Source organism: Cyprinodon variegatus, unplaced genomic scaffold, assembly GCF_000732505.1.
Source record: "Cyprinodon variegatus isolate N-32 unplaced genomic scaffold, C_variegatus-1.0 Scaffold1830, whole genome shotgun sequence".
Taxonomy (NCBI): Eukaryota; Metazoa; Chordata; class Actinopteri; order Cyprinodontiformes; family Cyprinodontidae; genus Cyprinodon; species Cyprinodon variegatus.
The window spans coordinates 60,199-64,909 of NW_015152283.1; the positions used below are offsets into that span (position 1 = coordinate 60,199).

Consider the following 4,711-nt stretch of genomic DNA (forward strand, 5'->3'; position numbering starts at 1 on the left):
TGTTCCGATGCATTTTAAATGAAAGTTTTTGGCGACAAAAGAAGGCGTAAAATATTATGTTAAAAACGTCAGCCACAGCCCTCAACATAATGACGTCACGTGTTTTCCAACCCAGCCATCAGCCCCCCTCGCTTGAAACAGCTTCCAGCGCGCCTGTTCACCATCTTATATAATCATTACCGTTAAAACTATAAATGACTTCCTGTCAGGATTTAACAGAGATCTGACCCACATGCAGGAAACCAACACAGGGAGACCAGGGAAAGTTTAACAGGTTTATTGAGAAGGATGAGATGAATCCAGTGTTGCTCTGAACACTGATCAACTGGAACTGGAAAGTGAGGGGAAGACACTGCGGTTAGTTCAGGCTCAGTGGGAAATTTGAATCTTGAACTTGAAGAGAAGAAATAGGTTGCTGACTCATGTTTCCAGAAAAGTGGTTGACTCTGACTCCAGTCGGTGTGGGGTGTTCCAGTGTTTGTCTCATTCGATGGAGGGCGAACAGGGTTTACCCAGATAGCGGTTGTTAGTTGGAGAACGGAGAGGCTACCTGACACTTAGATTTCCTGCGGTACTTGAACGGGTTGCTGTGGCGATGGATCCCCTGTTCAGAGAGAAGCCCAAACGATCCCTGGGGGAAAAATTTGATCAGAACCACAAACATGAATCCTCAACTCAGTTTGGTTCTCAGAAAATCCTTCCAGGGGAGAGAAGGTCCGAAACATCCAGTTTACAGGATGACTTCCTGCCCAGAGGCAAAGACAAAAACAACGAGGTTAAAACGAAGGGAGACAAAAACTCAGTTTGACTCAGCAAACTCAGCTTGACTAGAGTTCCCTAAACTGGCAAACACTCTGGAATCGAGGTAGTGGCAGTCAGCAGCTTTAGAGTCCTCTGGTAATGAGGAAACCATCCGCAGGTGTGTGAGGAGGCGGACCAGAACCAGGCGCCACCTGGTGGATGAAGGAAGACAAACACAGAAACACAGACTGGAATCCTAACACTTCCTCCAGTTTATCTTGGTCTGTTATTCTTCAACTAATAATCTTCTCCCAATGGAAGCAGCTCCAACGCCTCCTTTCACTGACAGTCTGGCCAATCATTGGCCCCCGCTGCACCCGCCCTACCAGCTGACTGGTGATCTTCATCTGATAGAATAACTATTTATTTATAATCAGCATCTTAAACTTTTGTATATTTTTTATTCTTAATTTATTAAACTAAATCCTCCTACTGTCCCTTATATCGATCAATTTTACTTCATTTTTTAACATATCGATATAATCATTTAATCCATTTACTATCAAACACCTTTGGTTGTGTTTTATTATTAACACCTGAACTAATAACCAGCTGCTGCTGTTCTTCCTTCTCCAACCTGCTGACTTTATTTTCAAACTACTTTGATTCACAGAAACTTTACATCTCCTTTCATCTGCCTTCAGTTAATTACAGAGACTGAAAACCAGCAGTTCTTTCCACCATGTGAAATAGGAGACCCCCCCCCCCGGTTATCTATAAATAGCAGTGGCAGCTGAGTGTCAGCTGATCCAGAACCAACCTCTCCCTACAAGCTTCTCTGTTGGTTTCATTCCCGTCTGGATCAGGACCATCAGCAGGTAAATCTGCTTTTTATTCTCCACTCTGAACAATCCTCCCTCAGTTCCTCCCTCAGACTGCAGGGGGCGCTGCGTTTCACAGCTTCCATCATTATTCACCACCGAGTCCTGGTGAACCGGGTCAAGACCTGAAGGTTCTGGTTTTAAAGCAGTTTAAACATGTTCAGAGCCCCGATTAGAGCGGGCCCTGCTGGTACCGACACGTTTCCCCGCCTCCTCCAGAAAGCAGCGTGGAGCTGATTCACCTCACCTGGACCAGACCAGACCTCACCTGGACCAGACCTGACCGGGACCAGGTCCTGACCCGGACCTCTCCTGGACCAGACCTGACCGGGACCAGGTCCTGACCCGGACCTCACCTGGACCAGACCTGACCGGGACCAGGTCCGGACCCGGACCTCGCCTGGACCAGACCTGACCGGGACCAGGTCCGGACCCGGACCTCTCCTGGACCAGACCTGACTGGGACCAGGTCCGGACCCGGACCTCTCCTGGACCAGACTTGACCGGGACCAGGTCCGGACCCGGACCTCTCCTGGACCAGACCTGACCGGGACCAGGTCCGGACCCGGACTTGGTCATAGTAGAGAGGAGTCTTTTGATGGTTGTACTCAGACATTAAGGACCAGAGTTTTAAAAATGTCCTAAATTGTGTTTTATATCTTTGATTTCTTTTGCTGATGTTAAAAACTATAATTTAAATTTTAAGCTCATTTAATATTTTTTTGGACCACTGAATGGAAGGAATTTTTTTCTAGAGGACAGGTTCTGGACAGACGTGTCTCACAGGTAGAATCTGTACTGCAGCAGGTACGGAAAGCCAAAAGGGCCACAAATTACATGAATATCCAACTTTGATTTTTAGATCCAAATAGACAGAATCGTTTATTACTGATAAATATTTCCTGTTTTTCATGTAAATCATATTTTAATGACATATTCTGGCCGCATGCTGCAGACGGAGGAAGGTCGTAATGATTTAGGTCTGGAGCTGATCTGGCTTCCATTATTTGATTTATTAAAGGAAGCAAACATGACGTGATTTTAAACAAATGACAGAATTTTATTCAAGCATTTAATTAAAACAGTGACTTTAATGATGACTGTTAGAAGAAAGAAGCATTAATTTTAGCTCTGAGAGTTTAATGTGTTTTAATCTGGACTGTGGATCTGATTGGATTATGTTTCTAGTTTCATTGTGACACGAAGACTTGGATGCTGGTTTTCCTCTGGAAAGACTTGATTTGATCCTGATACCCTCTGGTTTTTGGCCTTGACTTGGTCTCAGGTCAGGTGACCTCGACTATAATGCTGCCTGACTGGCTCTACCAGAAAGGACACGATGCACTCGTTCAAAATGGAACAGCGAGTCGTTCATTTGGTCACGTGGTTAATAATTCAGGGACTGTGTCTGTAATTTAAACCATGGGACTTGGACTAGACCTTCAGCAATTCTCTTGGGAGTAAAGACTCGGCCTCTAAAGGGAGAGAGGAACCACAGCAGCCTGGACCAGAGAGGTGGAGTTCAGCAGAGGATGTAGGAACCTGGTTTAACCCCCCAGTCTGCCATGTGGGGGCCGGAGCAGGACCCTTTCTGTTCAACTCACTAAATCAGAATAACTTTGATCTCAACAAACACATGTTCAATATTTTTATGCTCCGTGGGCTCCCTGTGTGGGCGGGAGCAGTGGGCTGCCACCGTGCGGCGCCCGGGGAGCAGTGGGCTGCCACCGTGCGGCGCCCGGGGAGCAGTGGGCTCCATAACATGGGAAGAAATTAATTCACCTGCAAGTCTTCAGGTCTTTTATTGTCTTAATAATAATGATTCTGGCATCCAGCTCATCTATCTCACTTAACTAGCATATCATGAAAAATGTCTGTAAACGAGCTATGCACCTGATCATCTGAATCAACAAATGAACTCTAAACACCTGCAGAAGATTCCTGAGGCCTTTAAAACTTCCAGCCTGGTTCATCACTCAGAACCCAATCATGGGTCAGACTGCCGACCTGCCTGCTGTCCAGAAGGCCATCATTGACCCCCTGAAGCTGGAGGCTCAGACACAGAGAGATGTTTCTGAACCAATAGGCTGTTCCCAGAGTGCTGCTGCATCGAGGCTCCTCAGTGGGATGAAAAAGTGGCAGAAAACGCTGCACAACCAGAAGAGGTGATCGGACCCTGAGGAAGACTGTGGAGAAGGGCCGATTCCAGACCTTGGGGGACCTGCGGAAGTAGTGGACTGAGTCTGGAGTAGAAACATCCAGAGCCACCATGAACAGGCGTGGGCAGGAAATGGGCTACAGGTGCCGCCTTCCCCAGGTCAGCCACTTTAGAACCAGAAACAGCAGCAGAGGAGCCTGACCTGGGCTACAGAGAAGCAGCTCTGGACTGTTGCTCAGTTTTACATGTCATTTGGAAATCAAGGTGCCAGAGTCTGGAGGAAGACTGGGGAGAAGGAAACGCCAAAATGCCAGAAGTCCAGGGTCAAGTAGCCACAGTCAGTGATGGTCTGGGGCGCCATGTCAGCTGCTGGTGTTGGTCCACTGGGTTTTATCCAGGGCAGGGTCAATGCAGCTATCAGGAGATTTTGGAGCACTTCATGCTTCCATCTGCTGAAAAGCTTTATGGAGATGAAGACGACCTGGCAGCTGCTCACAGAGCCACAACCACTGGTAAATGGTTTACTGGTATCACTGGGCTCAATTGGCCTGCCAACTCTCCTGACCTGAACCCCATAGAGAATCTGTGGGATTTTGGGAAAAGAAAGTTGAGAGACGCAACACCCAACACTGTGGATGAGATAAAGGCTGCTATGGAAGCATCCTGGGCCTCCATGACACCTCAGCAGACTGATAGCCTCCATGCCACGCTGCATTGAAGCAGTCATTGAAAAAGGATTCCCCACCAAGTATTGAGGGCATAACTGTACAGAATTATTTGGAGGTTGACTTACCACCCCTCCAAACCACGCCTTCAAAACACATGAACGTGCATCCTGTCTGCAGCGCGTCTAGAGCAGCTAAAGCAGCACGTCGCATAGAGCTGGCAGGGAGTCAGACGCAGCACTGCTGATGCAGAGCGCTATGATCAC

General features: G+C 47.5%; 1 protein-coding gene across 3 annotated transcripts in view; it reads left to right on the top strand.

The window, feature by feature from the left end:
- Window positions 1-1,560: 1,560 nt before the first annotated feature.
- Window positions 1,561-4,711, top strand: part of LOC107104645 (dual specificity protein phosphatase 18-like) — a 16,215-nt gene continuing 13,064 nt past the window's right edge. For all 3 annotated transcript variants that reach the window (XM_015404688.1, XM_015404689.1, XM_015404687.1), the window contains exon 1: window positions 1,561-1,619. The gene's annotated coding sequence lies outside the window, so the exon portion shown is untranslated. The remainder of the gene's footprint in view (window positions 1,620-4,711) is intronic.